The sequence below is a fragment of the Trifolium pratense genome, linkage group LG1 (genome assembly GCF_020283565.1).
Source record: "Trifolium pratense cultivar HEN17-A07 linkage group LG1, ARS_RC_1.1, whole genome shotgun sequence".
Classification (NCBI taxonomy): Eukaryota; Viridiplantae; Streptophyta; class Magnoliopsida; order Fabales; family Fabaceae; genus Trifolium; species Trifolium pratense.
The window spans coordinates 3,745,681-3,767,392 of NC_060059.1; the positions used below are offsets into that span (position 1 = coordinate 3,745,681).

A 21,712-nucleotide genomic window follows, 5' to 3' on the forward strand; every position below is an offset into this window, starting at 1 on the left:
CTTTTTTAGAAAAAATAATTAATAGGTTCCTTCAACTTATTTGTAACCATGCAATTTATAAAAATATTTGTAACTCTTCTTTTTCTTTATGAACTCTACATAAAAGGTTTCTACTTGAACTATTTCTAAAGGAAAATAATCGAACAATAATAATACAATAATGCAATGATAACCACACACTCATTACAATTAAACCTTATGATTGTTGGAATGCTTCTCAATGTAACAATGGTTATAAGCAAAACACATTCACCATGTACCAAAAAAAAAAAAAAAACACATTCACTGGTACTTCATACTTTTTGTTTAGGCATGCTTTCTCATTTTTGTAGTTTTATTCTTTTATATGTTTTCTATGCAGCAATTTTAGCAAATCATATTCATTCGTGTCTTCTCAACAAGTAAGTCAGCCAATATATTTTATCTTTTTAAGTTAATCAAAATACCATTGATTTTATATTCTCTTTCACATATCTATTCAGTTTTCCTTCTGACTCTATTCGATTTTAAATTTGTAAACTTGCTTAAATTAAATGACATTCATCTATGGTGTAGAGCTACTAAAATAATAATAATAAATTTTCCGTAAAAAAATAATAATAATAATAAATATAAAATGATTGTAAAAAAATTAAAATAAAATAAAATAAAATGGTACTAGTACCAAAATATGAAAAGAGCGTACACCAGCTAACCTCATTTCCCAACAGTTTGATCCACAAGAGAAAGGATAAAAATATTTGGTGCTTTGACTTGTTTTCCCTTTTTGAGCAATTTTTACACACATATCATCTTTTGCTTGCAAAGCAGGTTAAAACAAAAGAATGAAAATAACAAAGAGTCTAATTCTAAATTTACAAATAAATCTTCATCTATGGTGTAGGATGGTTGGGTGGAGGCACTAGAGTGGACAAAAGAGAGGTTAAATTTAACAAGTATGAGTTGAGCTTGGATGGAATTAGATGTTTGATAATGTATGCAATTTCTTTATATACGTATAGTTCTTCTTCCATTAAAAAAAAAATAATAATTCTTCTACTAATATTTTTCTCATGAAACTATTGTATTAATGCCATAATATATCTTGTGGCCGGCCGGCATTCATATACTTCTTCTTCTTTATGTAATAACTTATGTTATGTATTCATTCATATACTTCTTCCTTATCTAACTGACAATTATAACTCATTGGATTACTCATCATGATTCATGATCGTGTACATGTAATTAAATGTGTGATTTTGGATTATCATTTTCTTCAAAGAACTCTTGGGTGATAATTTTCAATTTTCCGTTAGAGTTTTTATTTGTTTATCTTTTTTATCAATTGTGTAAATTGACCAATTAATATTTTGTGTCTACTTTTTTTTTTTTTTTTTTACTTTTATAACTTTATTTCTTAATGTGGATACCATACTACTAATGAGTAGGATGTAATTAAGGAGGCTCCAATTTTATTTTTTGTTGCATCCTTGCTGCTAGAGAAACCTATGAAAATTGAAAACATTTGCATCAATTAAGTTAAATTTTATAAATTTTTTATATATCACTATTTTACATTCTACCTTGAAGCTCTATTATCAATTGAGGTCGGAGATGAATGTTGAATTCATTCAATCAAAGGACAAAAAATAATGATTTTGTTTTTTTCATTTTATGTATTGAATATATTTATTAGAAAGAATAAATTGCCAATTAATCTTGTAAGGTGCATGTATAGATTGAGTAAAGAGTTGTCATTTCTTCAAAGAGAATATGTCAAGGTATAATTAATTAAGCTTTAATAGTAGTGTTCTTTTATTTTCTATTTTTTTATTATAAAATATAATCACACATACATATTTACATGCAATTAAAATTTACTATTTTCTATTTTTTTAACAACTGCACAATAAGGATGATCCCAACCAACAGTTATGATCTGCATTTCCATCTCCCACGTAACAATTGCAACAATACTTGATTATAAAACTAATTAACATGCAACACAACACACGTGCACACCATATATCTAATTAAATTTGTCATGCAATTACTTAATTGTCATATAATAATTTATAGAACATTAGAAACAGACCTGTGTAAAGAGTGTGGTTGGCGAAGTGTGAGCTTTACTGTAAGTATGAAGTCTGCACCCCAACGAATAGCACCGTGGAGGTAATCAAGCTGGCTTGCCAAAGAAATTTCACTTTCATATTCAATGGCAGCCCAACTCAACAAGCTCACTGAAAATGACATCGGCCATCCGAACTTCACATTATCGCCAGCATCATAGTATCATCCCCCAACCAAATCCACCTGCCAAAGATACACATATTAAGCCTCATGCAAAACTTATTATATTTAATATTCAAACTATAATTATGGATATAAATTTGTAAATTTTATGTCATGTACTCATGTCACAAATTTATGGAAAATGTTATTCAAACACAAATTTCTAATAAAAATACAACAAATATATACTTTTTATTTTTTTAATATTATTTGTATGCATTGGAAGCCGTGCTTATTGTGAGCGGAGAAAAAGTAATGTCAAATTTTTGATCCCATATTTGATGTTGAAATAGCATTTCTCTAAATTTATTGGATACAACTAATGGGCAAACATATTACGGGGTCAACTAACATAATTTAGCGGAGGAACTCTTAGATGTGCCCAAACCCAATAAAGTACATTTATAAAAACATTTATAAAAATTTATTTATATCACAAAAATTAAAGAGTAGAGTAATGAGAGAACAATCACTACAACATTTTTTATCATAGACTACATGTCAAAAAGGGTGGTTAAAAGGCAAAAAAAACAGTGGCCTAAGGCTTAGGCTACGGTTTTTTCACATTAGTCCACGGTTTATTAGAGGTGGAATTTGCGGCCGTAGCCTTTTCTCAAATTCCACGGTTTTTTTTACTTTAGGCCACGGAAAGTAAAAAACCGTGGCTTATGACATACAAAAAGCCACGGTATTTTGATTTATTTTAGTCCACGTTCTGTACCTGACGCCTATACATTAGACCACGGTTTTGTTTTATTCAGTCAACTACTTTAAGCGTTGCCAAAAAGAATAGGCAACCAAAATTTCACAAAATAAGCGTGGACTATACTTCCAGGCCACAAAAATAAAATGTTGCCAAAACAAATAGGCAACAAATTTCATATTGACACATCCGTGGCCTTACTTTCTGGCCACACAGATAACAACATTACATAAACATTTAATGCCACATACATCTATATATTTATTTCAATCCTTACAAAGAGACAACAGTGTAATTTTAAATACTACAAAATTAGATTACTCTCATTGTTACATAGTGTTCCACAAGAAAACAATGTGTCCAAGAATACACAAGGAATATGATTGTAAATAATTCCTAAGTTGTTAAAACTAATAGTCATTCAAAATCAATTTTTACAAAGCAAGACGAGACACTTTCCCTTAGTTTCCATCTTCCTTTTTGACTTCAATTGTAGCCGTCGATGCCCTACAAAAGGACAAATACACACTCATTTGACTTCAATTGTAGGCATAAATTCAACATACATTTTCATTTTAGTAAGATATTTCAATTCTTTTATTGGTTAACAATCTTCCAACTTGTAATTCTTTACAGAAAATTTTGATTAGCCATAGAAACTGTTATTCTCACCTAATAAGCTTCCAAAAGTAGCCTTACAAACTGAAACAAATTGTGAATCCACCCGAAAATATACAGCTGTACTTAAATCCTCCTACAAGAAAATAACTTACAAAGTTACACTCATGCAGCAATAAACCACTTTAGTTTGGACTTGAATATTACCTTTGTATGCAACATTTTTCTATCCAGAAAGCCTATATATCTTCCAAAAGGGCAAGTAAGTTATTCTGAGAAGCACACATGATGTAACTGCAGTTATGAGGTGAAGGGGAAATCAGTAACAAAAAAATATGAATCTAATGAAAACTATAAACTCCAAAAACTCATTCAAGGCCATGATTAACAATCAGCTTAGTTTCCTCCAATATAAAACATTCAAGTATTTAAATATAATAGGTTTGGTTACTTGGCATATTTAGAACCGATAGTTAAATAATTTAACATGGCTTCAAAGCCTTCACATAAAAGGAATTGATATAAACAATGCCCCTCAATCTGTAGAAGGGACTGATATAAACTATAGAAGGGACTCATATACTTCCATTGATGGTGTAGCTTTTCTTTACCAAACAAAGAATGAAACGCTTGGTCTGGAGGCTGACTAGGGTTTTGGATTGCCGCCTGAAGTTTAGACCGATGAAAAGAGAGAAAAAAACCAATTTTTTTTACTTACATAGAGTAAACTTGATTGAGTTGTTGATTAAATTTGCACCACTCTAGCAGAATCTCCCCTAACTAACTTTGGCCTTTTATCTGCAACAGATTAACTAATGTAACAAAAAAAATAAGATTTATGCAAGAAAAACCTAAGATAATTTCTCTATTGTGGTTGTTAATTTAGTAATTAACAAAGATTGGAGCATATGGAGTACTTACCAAATGTTTGGAGCATATGGAGTCCTTAACAAAGGTTGGAGCATGTGGAGTCCTTAACATAGAGACAAGTTTTAGAGAAAAGCTTCCTAAATACTAGTCAATATATTAGTCAGATCCAATAATACATCGATTCAAACCAAAAATGTCAAAGTAACATACCTAGTATGAATCAGACCACTTTCTTTCCTTGTAAAGAATGTTGGGAATAATTATCTACAACAACCGGACACTAAAGATACAAACTTATAAATACAATAGAGAACTTTTTTTAAAAGAGGCTAAATTATATTGATAAGAACAGAGAAAACTGATACAAGAAGTACATAAGCCCTCTTAAAGGCCAAAAGGAAAAAAATGAAGACAAACTAGAAACAGGAAAAACAGGGCAAAGTGCTATAGCCACTACACAATCCAAGACTAAATATATTCTATCAAAAAAAAAAAAAAAGGAACCAGAACAGAACCATCCCAGGGTAAAAAGAAATTGTTGCAGCAGCACCGAAGAGGAAGGCTTTCACAGGTTTCCAGTGTGAGAAATAACCACCAAAGACAGAAACAAAAACCGCCGAGCAGCACTGCATCACCTTCGCATACATAGTATATTGATCTCTTCTTACTATTACAACTACACTAGCCACATCAATGGATCCCTCACAAGAGCTTGCTTAACTCACTGACATTTCAGAAATTTAAGATGAAAAAACAGCAGTTTAAATCACAAAATGTTTACAACAATATTTTGGAGTCAAATTGAATGTTTTTGAATGTCTTACAAACACAAATATTGAACAAAAACTTTAAACCTAACTTCACACATGTATAATTAACACGTTAACCAACAACTTTCTAGCGAATGAAATGTGTGGATCTAATCTAATAGAAAGGATATTCATAAAAAAAAGGTTTGTAAATCAAAACCATTAAACTGAGAATTGGAAAAAAAATCATTAACAACTGAAATTCAAAAATTAAAAAGTAAAGGAAACCTAATTGTGACGAATCGGCCATGCTAGCTCCGACATGTAGCCTCCAGAGCAAGGATTAAAGGTGACCGTTCAAGGTTACCTAAGCTCCGGCATGTAGCCACCGGTGTCGGTGGATTTTACCCTTTTCTCGCTTCTCTTCTCGTTTTCTTTTCATTCTTTCTCTGACCCACAATTCCCCTTTCATTGGTTTGGATAGGTAACGAATCTATTTCTATTTGAGAGATTGAATTATTTCTGAGAAAATTGGTGTTATTAGGGTTTTATCGAAAGATAGATAGGGAGAAGCGGGTTGTTTTTGCGAGGCCTGCTTTTGTTCTAAAAAAATAAAATATTTATGTGTCGTGCAATGTAATATTTTTTAATCAGTTTATTTAATTATATTGCCTATACTGTATATTGAAAGGTAAAGGCAACCCTTTCTTTTATTTAGACCACCCTTTTTCAGCGTTGCAAGTTTTTTATTTTGAACCAAACAAACTTACTGCATTTCATTAATTATCAAAAGTTTAATACATGAAGGAATAATCTCAAATCTATGGAAACTAGTCCAGGAATTGGCCGCCCTAGCTAAAGTGTGAGCAACCGAATTCACTTGTCTCCTAATAAACTTAACTTCAAAGTTCACACATGATAACATAACAAGAATAATTTCATTAACGATTGAAAGAAACTCTGAATTGCCTCGCCGTTTGGTACGAATAGCATCAACCAACACTTGAGAGTCACTTTCAAACTGGACGCTTTCAAAACCTCTACTCTTAGCATCATTCATAGCTTGCAATAGTGCCCATGCTTCACCCTCCTCTGTTGATAAGGTCAGTTGCTGCCACTGCGTGATTCCCGCCATAAACTCACCAGAATTATTACGAAAACAAGCACCCATCGCAGTCCTACCTGCACCGACGAAAAATGCTGCATCTACATTGCACTTTAACCATCCTATACGAGGCTTTTCCCACCGAATGGTACTGGCAAGCGGAACATCATGATCATCGTTACTTCGCAATTTATGGACGGCAATCCACTCGTTCCACTGATCAAACGCAGCCCGACCAACTTGATTTGGGCTTCTAACATTATCGTTCCAAATTTTATCATTCCGGTTATGCCATATACTCTATAACAACACAGCCACTCTACCTACAGTAGCGTAATCCTCATTCCGACACAAGGCAAACATTCTATCCGCCGCACTACCTTGCTGACAAGCTGCGGAACCCAAGACAGATGATAGTCCAGCTGCTTGCCAACTAGATTGAGCAGAAGCGCAGGTGAAAAAAGCGTGTACATCATCTTCTACCTCATCTTCACATAATGGACAATGAACATCACAATCGACATGACGTTCTAATAACCGACGCCTCGTTGGAATACACCCCCTACATAACCGCCAAAGAAGATGACGCGCTTTATGTGGAGCATGTGCTTTCCATATTTCTTTCCAATTACCTTTCACGTGGTATTTATCATTACAGAAAATACACTTCATAGCAAGCTTGTACCCGGATTTGACAGAGTAACACCCATTACGTTCCTCCTCCCAAACCATTTTATCCACATAAACCGACCCAATGAGAGGTGTCGCAATAATCCTCTCTGCCACCTGGACTGGGAATAACATGCGGATTTTAGTCACATTCCAAGCTTTATAATTATCTATCATCAGGTCCCTAACAAGTAAGTTATACATTCCTTCAGGTTGAGGCGAAGGAATCCAGCGTTCCCCATTCCCACGTAACCAAGGATCCGACATGACGTGTATCTTGTCACCACCACCAATACTCCACCTACACCCAAGTAAAAGAACCTGTCTAGATTTCCAGATACTACGCCATGCAAAACTAGGATTATAGCCCAAGGACGCCTCCAACAAAGTAGATCGTGGAAAATACCTTGCTTTAATAAGTCTAGCCACCAATGTATCTGGACTTTGTAAAATTTTCCATGCTTGTTTCGCTACCATAGCCATATTAAAGGCTTCAAAATTCCGAAAACCCAAACCCCCTTTGTCTTTGGGGCAAGCAAGTCTCTCCCATGCCAACCAATGAATACCTTTACTATTACCATTACCACCTCCCCACCAAAAGGCATTTATCATTTTTTCAATATCATCAATAAAAGAAGAAGGGAGGATAAACAGTGGTTGCAAGTTAAATCTTTAAAGATGACGGTTTTATTTGTGTAGCCAAAATACAACGCCCAGAAAACAGTGGTCTATTATCTAAATAGGCTACGGTTTTATCCAGATTATAAAAGAACACGAAAAAAATTATGTTTTTAGTCCACCGTTGCAAAAGCGTGGACTATTCTATGTTTAGGCCACCCATTTTTAGATGTGGCAATGTTGTAGGGTGGCCTAAAGCCAAAAATATTGTAGTGAATATTTATAAAAAAAATTCAATAGTATAAAATAGATGTAACGTAATAAATAAATAAAAATTATGAATTTTTTATATTAAATTACTTTGTGCTATAGATATTAAATATATAAACTTTTGTCCATGACTTTGTAAGGGGCTTTTTCGATAGGTCTTTAAAATTATGAATATCTATTACTAATATATTAAAATCAATTACCAACAAAGTTCCTAAATTATCCTTATTGCTTTTAACCACGTTGCAAGTTTTATACCCTTCATTGTAATTTCACTAAAAAATTCAAAAAAAAAACATAAAAAGAATATAAGATAAATACAAAAAATATAGAAAGAATATAAAATAAATACAAAAAGTGGCATAAGAGTAGGCAGGTCAAGGTAGAGCAAAGTAGTAGAGAGCAAAGGATCATTTACTTTTTCACTAGAATTTCTTTAGCTTCTTACCAAAATCTGTCACACCTCTTAGAATGAGTTGAATTCACGTGCTTTGATTTTAGGACTCACATCATACTTGAATTGCTTATTGAGGATGATAGATCTGAGTCCTAAAACCAAACATATGACTATACACCTTGATGATTGTGAGCCATGGAAACTAGAGGATTGATGCATTTAAACTGATGAACTATTGAAACGTACGTAGTGTACTTTCTTCATTTTTCTTAATTATTGACTAAAAAATATTGCTGAATTTATTTATTGATTTTGATTAAAAAAAAATATAGGAGAATGTTGATAAGCACAATACCATCTTATAATGGTGTAACTATTACCAATGATTACTACTAATATTACTAATGATTTACAACCAAGATGTGTTGACTTGCCATGAAATCATGAAATTAGTATCACGAAATTAATTGTAATTAATGGTAATTGGAACATGTTATTGAAACGTTATGAGAATATGACATGTGAGCAAATACTTGTAGAGAACACGCCACGTTGAATTAATAAGGATTACATTTCATAAGAGAATGACACATAGAATAATTTCCTTAAGAAAAAACTCTTAAACATATAATATATAGATATAGAAATTGATATAGATTTAGATAAATGAAAGAGTTGAATACATCGATTAATTAATATGCGTATCAAAATTGAATGCGTTGAACATTAATAGTTTGTTTACTTCATGTTTTTAATTTTCCTGATAAAATAAATATTTGAAAATGCAGTGTGGAAAATTTTGCACAATGCATTTTAAAGAACAATAAAATAACTAAAGTATAATGAAGGTTACTCTTGCATCATCCACAAAAAAAAATGGAATAATATAAAACTAGTTATCGAACATTTGAACTACTTTAACTTAAAAAGTACGAAAAAAATGAAGTCTTAAGTTGACTAATAATGTGAAAAACTTCATCAGCATTTACACTTGTTGATTCAATCAATTGTTGATTCAATCAATGATTTATGCATCAACGTTACAGATCCGAAAGCATGAACATTCTGGTAACTATAAATTTATCATATTATTTGTAGGCATTTTGCCCTTGGATTATGTGAGTTTGTTCGCAAATTCATCCTTTTTATTTTTAGTGATGTTGAATTTGTATTTGCATCTGATATACTCTATCACTTATTGAAATGAATGAATATTGCAATTTTTTGTAAAAAATACTACTTTAACTTTGACAAAGATAATAATAATTCTATTTTAGTATAATAATTGACACAAATAATAATTATAAAAAAATCGGACGTTTAGATGACATGACACGTATCTCATCTAGCTTAATTAGATCCCTACCTTAGTCATACAGCAAAGTCAAAACTCTTAAGAGTTCGCAACCTATTTGAATCGCACAAAATTCAAGAGTTTAATCTCTTTAGTTGCATGCAAAAAATATCCAATTTAAAATATATATAAAAAAAACTACTTTAACTTTATCTTAAAAAGTTTTTACTTAATTTGAACTTTGTATAACTTTTATACTAATGAAAATGTCGGACAAGTTATATAATTCAATCCTGCAAAATTAATTTATAAAGTAAAAATGATTCCACTTGTACATTTATATTCAACCTTATTTTTTATCAATCAAGAAAAATATTCAATCGTATTTCATTTAATACGTTAGTAGGCACAAATACAAATATTTAAATATATGTGTAGGAGTTGGGGTTCAGACTCCGAATACTCTATTTATTCACTTTTAAGATGAAATTTCTATTTTATTATTTATGTATATATGTATCGATATATAATAATTTTGGAATCATGACCATATATAGTAGAATTGCTCCAATCTTATTTTATTTATTGTAGAACTCTCGATGAAAGCACCAACGTAATGTTTAGTACTCCCTTCGTCCTAAAATAAATGACATAGTTAACCATTGTCATGTTTGTTAATGTACAACTTTAATCATTAATATCTTAAATTATATTTTATTAAAAATACTCATCAAGACAAATCAAACATCTCATACGCTAATATTTATATTTATAGTATATATTAGTAGAAGAATATGATCAATATAAATCATATGAATAGTACACAAAATAAAAAATATGTGATATATGTTGGTACAGAGGGGTATTAATGGAAGATAAAATTCTCAAGTTTTCGGTAGGAAAGTTCAGAACAGAGAGAGAATAATCAGAGGGGAAGAGAAGGTTCATATATACATGATATATTCCTAATACATTTGGTTATTCCACATTTCCACTATTTATGCTACTCCTTCAATTTTTCTCTCTCTCTCTCTCTCTCCCACACATCCCCTCTCCAAGTTTTCAGCAAGTTTGTTATTGTTATCTTCCACTAATTAAGTGTGACTCATCACATCCATCATGTGTATTTCCTTTCATTATATTCACTAGCACACGTCTCTTTAGTGTATAATGTTACATTGTTGCTCATCTGAAACTTTTTTTTTAATTTTTATTGGAATATTTTAGTAATACTCACTGTTGATAAATGTCTCTATATTTAGGTATTCCACATTTTAAAAGTCTAATGATATATATCTCATGCTTGTCAAACAATTTAATCAAATTGTTAAATCTTAAAAATTAATGTAGCTTTCTTTACATATATATATATATATAATCACAAAAAAACATGCTTCTTAATATATAACACAAATATGTCACAAATTTCACAATAAATATGTTTCTTATTCAACATGATATATACCTTTATGTACCAAATATAATTATATTGCCCTCATTATAGCTTAGTGGCAAATTCAATCGATTTTCTTCAAGATTGTTATACTTATACCACGTTTGGTTCAATCGATTTCCTAATGCCTGACTTGTGTTGTGTGTGACATCTCCTTTTTTTTTTTTTTAAATTGAGAAGATCCCTACCCATGTAATATGACCATGATTGAGTTTATTTGTATTTAATTTATAAATAACAAGTGTCTTGATCTAGAAAATAAAACGACCCGACTATTCTAATCAAACATCACGTGTTTGCACCATTTTTTATTTTAACTATAACCGTCACTATTTTTCTCTTCTTCATATATTATGGATGAGTGTGATTTAAGGTTAATTTTGGCTTCTTTCTTTTGGACCTCTCTTTGGATTGGTGAGACCCCTTTATCGGTGGTTTTCCTCTCGACTCTTCTCTCTCTCTCAAATTAGCAAAATACTAGTTTCATAAGTGAGTTTTGCGAGCTTATAGGGGAGAGATGAGTTTGGTCCTTCTCTTAGCATAGAAATCTCTTCCGTTGGGAGGAAGATCTTTGTGGCTCAATTGAGTGAGCTTTTGGAACCGGTGATTTTTTCTTTGGTTGAGGATTTGTGGATGTGGAGACCGCATCCGGAAGGGACTTTTTCGAATGCTATTCTAATTGTAATTATGCACCTTGAGCACACCCATTAAACTTTCTTGCATTCTTATGATTTTTTTTTTGTTAGAACCCAACAACATATATTGATTTTAATTTTAAACACATGTAATCCCTTCGATCCAATTGATTCTTATAATAAAGGTGGGTTATACTCTATCATTTCATAAATTGAAGGTATGTGTCTATCGACCAATAAAAACAAGCCACATGAGTATTGAGGGAGATCGAACCGGGTCAAACAACAGGGTCGCGCGACCCGTTTTGCAGAAACTGGGTTGAGAAGACGATGAACAGTGCGCCGCCCACTCTCACTGGCGGCGCGTGGGGGCGCGTGATGCCTCAGGGAGGTTCGTTTTTTTTTTTGATTTTTTTCTTATAAAATAGTAGATAATATTCTTGAAATTTTGATATATTTTATGAAATTTTTGGAGACCTGAAACTATTTTTAGTTAATTAAATGAGATAAAATGGTAATTAAAAATATTATAATTCCATAAAAAATTTCCAAATTTTTATGTAAAGTACTATGAATTATTTAGAACCTTCTTGTGTACCTCACTCTCCCTAGTTCAAGTCATGGAATTATTTTCACAAATTCCGCTGATTATTTAAAATCATTTAACAAATAATAATAATAATTTCATAGATTTGTACTCTGAAACCAATTTTTTTTTTATTTGTTTCTAATAAAATATTAGATAATATTCTAGAACTTTTGATATATTTTATGAAAATTTTGGAGACCTGAAACTATTTTTAGTTAATTAAATGAGATAAAACGGTAATTAAAAACTATTGTTTGCTTCTGAAACCATTTTACTGGTAGAATGGTTGCACATAGTTGTATTCTGAAACCATTTTACTGGTAGAATGGTTTCAGTGAGTAATCTCTTAATTGTTTGCTTCTGAAACCATTTAGCTGGTACAATGGTTTCAGAGAGTTGTCCTCTGAAACCATTTTGCTGGTAGAATGGTTTCAGTGAGTTGATTATTAGTTATTTGATTCTGAAACCATTTTACTAGTAGAATGGTTGCACATAGTTGTATTCTGAAACCATTTTACTAGTATAATGGTTTCAGTGAGTAGATTCTTAATTGTTTGCTTCTGAAACCATTTAGCTGGTAGAATGGTTTCAGAAAGTTGTATTATGAAACCATTTTGCTGGTAGAATAGTTTCATTGAGTTGATTCTTAGTTATTTGCTTATGAAACCATTTAGCTGGTAGAATGGTTTCAGAGAGTTATATTCTGAAACCATTTTGCTGGTATAATGGTTTCAGTGAGTTGATTATTAGTTATTTGATTCTGAAACCATTTTACTAGTAGAATGGTTGCACATAGTTGTATTATGAAACCATTTTACTAGTATAATGGTTTCAGTGAGTAGATTCTTAATTGTTTGCTTCTGAAACCATTTAGCTGGTAGAATGGTTTCAGAAAGTTGTATTCTGAAACCATTTTGCTGGTAGAATGGTTTCAGAGAGTTATATTCTGAAACCATTTTGCTGGTATAATGGTTTCAGTGAGTTGATTGAGTGGTGCGTGTTAAATTACAACACACAAGTAACGTACTTAGTACGATACACATAATTTAAAATGCAATAGAACATATAAATAACGTAATTAGAGGAATTTTGATCGCTGAAATGATTATTGAAATTGATTTCACTAAAAAAAGATATTTAATTTCAAAATAAATATTAATATAAAAATAATAATGAGATTGAGGTAGTGAAAAATTAAGTTTTTTTTTTCTTTGTCCAAATCAAATGAACCAAGTTTCTATTTGTAGACAAATTTTTTTTATGAATTTTGGTATAAAAATAAAAAAATAAAAAATTAATTTACAACGAAATAATTGAGTTTAAAGTATTAAATGGAAAAAAAAAACACACAGCCAGTCATAATGCGCCACATGTCCAGCTTTTAAAAAGCAAGATTCTTCTCTCTCCAGACTGTTATCCAGTGTGCTGCACGCACTGTAATACGATGAAACGGGATGATCTGGGCTGTCTGATTGATCAGACAGTCTTGATGAGATCAGCTCTTGGCCGTCTGATGGAACTCAACGGCCTGTAACCATGGTCATGCGGTACGCGCGCGACACTGATTCCGCGTCCATTAATGGTAATTTGGTTAATTAATTAAAAAGAATGAGTATTTTGGTCCAACTGAAAAGGTACACCTTACTAATTTAGAATGATAATTTGATTAATTAATTAAAGGTGGGTTATACTCTACCATTTCATAAATTGAAGGTATGTGTCTATCGACCAATAAAAACAAGCTACATGAGTGAATTTATTTGTGATTAAAAAAAAAAAACCTTAACTAAATATGTGTAAAAAATTAAGAGATGTAGATACATATATATCATTATTGCATGAAATCTGTCATGACAATGATAAATATGCCTATTCAATATAATTCAGCTATATTTAGTAATTATAGCTAATGATAAATATTTTCATTTATATTTTTTCAAACCATAAATAAATACTTTCATTTTGGTATTAATTAAAGTGACTGCATACAAATATGAGTTTAATTAACACTGTGAACCAATTAGAATTACTCTTTTAAATATATGGTAGTCATGATATCTAAGCTAGTTGAAAACCTCGTGCCATTTACAACTATATACTCCCATTCCTAATATTTTATTATTATTATTATTATTATAAAAATTATTTTGTACTAAAAATGAAAAAAACTTAAATAAGAGTTTTATGAGAATAAAAACAATAATAATATTACAATTTATTTTTAATCAATAAAGATAAGACAAAAAATATGTTATAATTTTTTTGACACAAAATTGTTTCATTAGGGAACGAAGAGGATATTTTCTGGTAATCCTCTGTTATCTACCGTCTGATTAAATATGAATGATCGATGATGGACACGAGATACGTTTGAATTACGACACCAAACAGAATTTCCATAGGGGTAGTTTGGGAAAAGCATCGAAATGAATTCTGTTAGAAATTTCAAGACGCTTTTTCCATTCCAATCGCACCAAATACGCAAGCAAAACCGCCAGCGGTACTATCATCCTTCATACTATATAAACACCTTCAACCACTCTCACATTCTTTCAACCATCATTCTGAAGAAGTGAATTACTAACTCATTCTCTCTATACTATACTATTGAGGTTGTTCATCAGATAATTTTTCTTCTCTTTGATTAATTTCTGCATTAATGTCATGTGTTATTATTATTATAGTTCAATCGTAGTTTAATGTGTTTTTCTTTCTTTCTTCCATTACTCATTCTCGATCTATACTAGTATTGAGGTTGTTCATAATGGGCCAGCTGTAACACATATCCGATGAAATCAAAATCATTAAAGGATATGATAATTGTATAGAATTATGTCTTTTATTGTTAGTTACAATTAGCTTAAGTTTAGGCATAACAATAGCCTTTTCAATTACTGTGATGTATATCTCCTGTGATATATATACACCATATACTTGTACATGTTTCAACAATGTAATATAATATATCATTCATTTATAATGGGCCAGCTGTAACACTATATGGTATACAGAGCAAATAGCTTAAAAGCATCGATCCATATTTTTTTCTTTTTCTTTTTCTTCATCATGCCTTCATCCACAACTTCTGAAATTCCCATAACCTCAAACAAAGATTCTGTTATTGCACTCAACACACATTCATCACTGAAATTGACTAACAGCAACTTTCCTGCCTGGAGTGTTCAATTCAATGCACTCCTTGTGGGTTATGACCTCATAGGCTATGTTGATGGCACTAATACAAGTCCAGCCACAACTGATGCAACTTATACACGCTGGAAAAGACAGGATCAATTGATCCTTCATGCCATTATTTCTTCTGTTGATGCCAGCATCATTACCATGTTAGGTAATGTGAAAAATTCCAAACAAGCTTGGGATACTCTCACCAAGATGTTTGCGAGCAAAACTCGCTCAAGAATCATGCATCTAAAAGAGAGGCTTTCTAGATCCACAAAAGGATCAAAATCCATTGCTGAATACCTTCATGGTATCAAGGCATTATCTGATGAGCTGGCCATCATAAGTTCTCCGGTAGATGATGTTGATCTAGTCATCCACACTTTGAATGGACTTGGAACTGAGTACCGTGAGGTCACTGCTGCACTCAGAACTAGAGAAAATCCTATTGGATTTGATGATCTTCATGATCTCCTCTCAGACTTTGAAAACTATTTGAAGAGAGATGAAACTGTGCAAGAAACCCCTCTTCTTGCTACTGCAAATACTGCTTACAAAGGGAAGCAGTCTTACAATAGAACTGGAAAACAGGCCTACAACCAATCAGGAAGCCCATCAAGGCGCATAGTGTGCCAATACTGTGAAAAACCAGGACACTCAGCCAAAGTGTGCTACAAGCTGCGTGGATATCCTCCAAGAAGGAACCAGACTCCCATTGCTCATCACACTAGAGCCATGCCACCAGGTGTCTCGGATTGGATTCTAGACTCAGGAGCAACCCATCACATCACTAATGATCTGGATCAATTGCATCTCGCTCAACCATACACAGGTTCGGATCAACTAGTGGTTGGTGATGGTTCAGGACATACCATCTCTAATATTGGTAAAACTATTCTGCACACTCCCTCTAAATCACTTCATCTATCAAATGTTTTACATGTGCCAAAAATTACACAAAAATTGTTGTCTGTTTCATCTCTATGTCACACTAACTCTATCTCCATTGAATTTTTTTCTGATCATTTCATGATAAAGGATTTGAAGACAAGGCAACCTCTTCTAAGAGGGCAGCATAGCAGCGGACTCTACCACATGCCCAATCCATCATTCCCACCAAAGTCATATGTCACAACTACATCCATTCCTCCACCATGGCATCACATATTGGGGCATCCTTCTGACCGCATTCTAAGACATCTACTTCCATCTTGCAAAATAAAGAGCCAACAAGAACCTTGCATATCCTGCAATAGTGTTAAGAGTCATAAACTACCCTTCTCTGTCTCTAGTATTAAAACAGAAAAACCATTAGAACTTATATATACTGATGTATGGGGTCCAGCCCACATTAGATCTATAGATGGTTTCTCTTATTATGTAATTTTCGTTGATCATTTTACCAAATATGTATGGCTCTATTCATTAAGAAATAAATCAGATGTCTCTATTTTGTTTCCTACATTTAAAAATCTTGTTGAAAATTATTTCAAAGAAAAAATTGTCACATTGTACTCTGACAATGGAGGAGAATTTATCAAACTAAAATCATTTTTACACACTCATGGCATATCTCACCTCACCACACCACCATATACACCTGAACTGAATGCCCCAGCTGAAAGACGCCACCGACATATAGTTGAAACTGGAAAAGCATTACTACATATGTCAAAATTGCCACCCGAATATTGGTCATTTGCATTTAGAACTGCAGTGTACCTAATTAATAGGTTACCAACACCTGTTCTTAACATGCAGTCACCATACCAAACTCTTCATAAGAAAACTCCAACTCCCTCACATCTCCATTCATTTGGTTGTCTCTGTTTTCCATGGTTGCGACCTTATGCTTCCAACAAACTTCAACCAAGGTCTCAACCATGCATATTTCTCGGATATGAAGAATCCCAATACAGCTACATATGTCTTGATCCTAAAACTCACAAAATATACACTTCTAGGCATGTCAAATTTTTTGATCACATATTCCCTTACATTCAACTCACCAAACCCACACCATCACCATCCTTAACTACAACTGACACACCTCAACCTCTTCATACCAACATTCCAATCCATAACAATGACCCGCTCACGTCATCTGCTATGTCCCTTGAAGATCAGGAACTCATGCCTTCAAATGCTATGTCAGGTAATGATGTCTCTACACCTTCTATTGATTCTATTACTACTATCACAACTGATAACTCTGCAGTTCCACCACCCTCTCATGAGCCAAACCAAATTATCACAAGGTCCAAGAATAACATATTCAAACCAAAGAGGATGTACACTGTATCCAAACATCCCCTACCAGAAAACTTGGAACCTTCCAATATTCGTGAGGCCATGAAACATGCTCATTGGCGCAAGGCAATTGCAGATGAATTTGAAGCATTAATCAGAAATGGCACATTCTCTCTCGTGCCTCCAAGGGCTGGACAAAATATTGTTGGATGCAAATGGTTATTTCGTATCAAGCGAAATAGTGATGGCTCCATTGCTCGTTATAAGGCACGTCTTGTTGCAAAGGGATTCACACAATGTCCTGGTATTGATTTCAAGGAGACATTTGCCCCAGTTGTTCGGCCACAAACAATCAAAATTATTCTCACGCTTGCAATCTCAAATCAGTGGCCAATGCATCAACTTGATGTAAACAATGCTTTTTTACAAGGAGCACTCACTGAAGAGGTTTTCATGGATCAACCACCGGGTATGAAAGATGTGGAACATCCCACCTATGTTTGCAAACTTCACAAAGCAATCTATGGTCTTCGGCAAGCTCCACGTGCTTGGCATGATTCTCTCAAGGCATTCATTCTATCTTACGGATTCCAAACAAGCAAAAGTGATCCATCTCTTTTCACTTATCACAAGGGTGAAATTATGGCTTACTTCTTAGTCTATGTAGATGATTTACTGCTCACAGGTAATAATCCCACATTTCTTCAACACTTCATCAAGGCACTCTCTCATAGATTCTCATTGAAAAATCTGGGACAACCTCATTATTTTCTGGGTATCGAAATAATTCCTACCAGCAATGGAATTTTTCTCACACAACACAGATACATTCGTGAGCTCCTACAAAGGTTTGACATGGAGGGGGCGAAACCATCTTCCACTCCACTTTCTTCTACAGCCGTGCTACAACTCCATGATGGCACAACATCCACCGATGCCACCGAGTATCGCAGGATAATTGGTGGACTTCAGTACCTTAATCTCACTCGTCCCGACTTGTCATACGCCATCAATAAATTGTCACAGTTCATGCATAAACCAACCTCTCTTCACTTGCAGCATCTGAAACGTATTCTTCGGTACACCAAACAAACAATGAATCATGGTCTTATGCTACGAAAAACAACTACAAACAACCTGGTAGCATACTCGGATGCAGATTGGGGGGGCAACAGCGATGATCGAACATCAACTTCAGCGTACATCATCTTCTTTGGAGGCAACCCCATTTCGTGGCTCTCACGAAAGCAACGAACTGTGGCACGATCTTCCACCGAGGCAGAATATCGTGCAGTTGCCACTACAACTACTGAGTTAATGTGGCTCCAAAACCTGCTTCATGAGCTCCAAATTCCGATGAATGATCCTCCTCGTTTATTATGTGACAATGTGGGTGCTACTTACCTTTGCTCCAACCCTGTACTCCATTCAAGAATGAAGCACATATCCTTGGACTATCATTTTGTCAGGGAACAAGTTCAAGAGAACAAACTCATTGTTACACATGTGTCTACAAAGGACCAGCTGGCGGATTTACTTACTAAACCTCTGCCTACGGCTAAGTTCACTGAACTCACATCCAAGATAAAGGTCACTGATGGAACCTTAATCTTGAGGGGGCGTAATGGGCCAGCTGTAACACATATCCGATGAAATCAAAATCATTAAAGGATATGATAATTGTATAGAATTATGTCTTTTATTGTTAGTTACAATTAGCTTAAGTTTAGGCATAACAATAGCCTTTTCAATTACTGTGATGTATATCTCCTGTGATATATATACACCATATACTTGTACATGTTTCAACAATGTAATATAATATATCATTCATTTATAGTTCATCGGAGAATTTTTCTTCTCTTTGATTCATTTCTGCATTGTCATGTGTTATTATTATTATTATAGTTCAATCGTAGTTTAGTTTAATTGATTTTGTATTCTGTGTTTTTCTTTCTTTCTTCCATTACTCATTCTCTCTAGCTATACTATTGAGGTTGTTCATCGGAGAATTTTTCTTCTCTTTGATTCATTTCTGCATATTGCATGCGTTACTATAATCATGTTGATGGTGAAGTTTTGTCTTGATATTTTGCTTTTACTTCCATATGTAACCGTTTCAATGTACAAATCAATTGACACTTTCTGTTAATCAATCGTGAATTTCTGTTTAACCGTTTCTTAATCGCGTTTAATCATATCGTTTTGCAGGATCAAAATGTCAAGTGGTTTCAGCATCACCGCCGATCAGGTGAACTCCGGTATCATACTTGACTCCGACGCCGGAACCAACTTTGATCAGCTCGTGATACAAGAACAGCTCGGAGGTGATGGCGGCCAAAACGGCGGAAGAGGAGGCAACGGCGGCCGAAACGGCGGAAGAGGAGGCAACGGCGGCCGAAACGGCGGCAGAGGAGGCAACGGCGGAAGAGGAGGTGGTGTCGGAGGTGGGAGAGTAAACGTAAGCTTTTCTGTGCTTAGCTTATTTATTATTAGTACTGTATTAATAATAATTAATTATTATTAGCTTAATTATTATCAGAATAATAATATGACGAAAGCCTTTTATTTATTTAACTTTTAAAATTATTTATTTAACTTTTAAAATTATAATGAAAAAATAAGGTTGACTTTTCAAATTGAATTCTCCAATGTTCAACTTCTTCAAAACGGGTTGCAGTTGACCGGTCGCTTTCTTGCATTTCCAGTAATTTGTTTGTCATGATACAGTTTAGAGAAGCCCCATATCAATTTAGAATTTGATTCATTCATGAAATATGAATTTACACAAGTTTTAATTCAAGAAAAACTCAAACCATTTTCAATTTTTAATCACTCATGTCATGAATAGAAAACTGGATCTTATTACAGAACCAGTAGAGTTTGTTGGACAGTTCAACACCAAATTCTTCTTCTTCTTCTTCTTGTTGATTTGGTTTTGTAATTCTGAACCATATTTACACTTCTCTTTGAAGAAGAAACAATTCATTTTAAAATTGATTCATTGATTGTTTTCTGGTTCATGTCCATAGTTGAGCCTGAAGCTATGTGTGTATGCATCTGCTGTATCTGTGCTTGAAACAATTCATTTTAAAATTGATTCATTGATTGTTTTCTGGTTCATGTCCATAGTTGAGCCTGAAGCTATGTGTGTCTGTGCTTGCCGTGTGTTTTGTTCTATAAATTGCTGCATAAATTGCTGAGTTGATTGATTTGTTTGTTTTAATGTTATACAGATACGTGATTGGGATGAGAGGGAGCTTGCAATAATCAATGAAACTGCCAAATCAACACCTACTCGGAACACCATTAATGAGATCTTTAATCAGCTTGCTGCAATACAAGTTCAACAAGGCTAGAGAGAATTTTCTAAATCAGACGGAACACAACAAGCTTCAAGATGAAATTGGAACCATGAAACAAGAAATTGCAAATCTCAAAGCTCAACATGCTGATGAAATCACAATACTGAAAGATGAAATTGCAGCCATGAAAGGAGAAATAGCAATTCACATAACTGCCAAAGAGGAAGCACAGGAAGAGCTGGTTATTATGCGAAACAATTATGGTATTAACAAAGGTAGAAAGGGACTTAAAGCATTGATCAAAGGAGATATAGCAAGAGAGAAGCATAACTCTGGGGTTATCTTGGATGCAATTTATGATAAATTAGGAGAAGAGCTCAATCAGACAATAGACCGATATCTTTCTCAACCATAGATCACCATCAATGTTGAATTTGTTATGATGTTTTATTTTCATTCTGAACTTTAGCTTTTTGTGATGAGATCTTTGTTTTTTAATTCTCTGATTGGTAAGCTGTATCAATATGGCACTTGGCAGTAGGCAACAGCTTTAATGAATCTCCTAAACCAGAGGTCTATGAATGCATATTTTATTTAGTTATTTTGGTGTTTGAATGTGTTTTCTTTATCTACTCAACACATACATGTATATTAACCCAACAAACTCTCTTTTTTTTAGTAGTACCTACATGCGATATTCTTAAAGATGCTACTTGATTCTACAAGAATC

The 21,712-nt window shown here is 33.3% G+C and overlaps 1 long non-coding RNA gene across 3 annotated transcripts; it reads right to left on the reverse strand.

The window, feature by feature from the left end:
- Window positions 1-3,270: 3,270 nt before the first annotated feature.
- On the reverse strand, window positions 3,271-5,863 carry LOC123902796. 3 transcript variants are annotated; one of them, XR_006807727.1, is made up of 6 exons: window positions 4,679-5,863; window positions 4,520-4,605; window positions 4,317-4,410; window positions 3,806-3,892; window positions 3,653-3,734; window positions 3,271-3,487 (listed from the first exon to the last, which is right to left on the reverse strand). It is a non-coding gene; the product is annotated as an uncharacterized LOC123902796 (long non-coding RNA). The 3 variants fall into 3 exon arrangements; XR_006807726.1 differs by having other exon boundaries at window positions 4,317-4,396; window positions 4,520-5,862; XR_006807725.1 differs by having other exon boundaries at window positions 4,520-5,862.
- Between the last annotated feature and the right edge of the window lie 15,849 nt (window positions 5,864-21,712).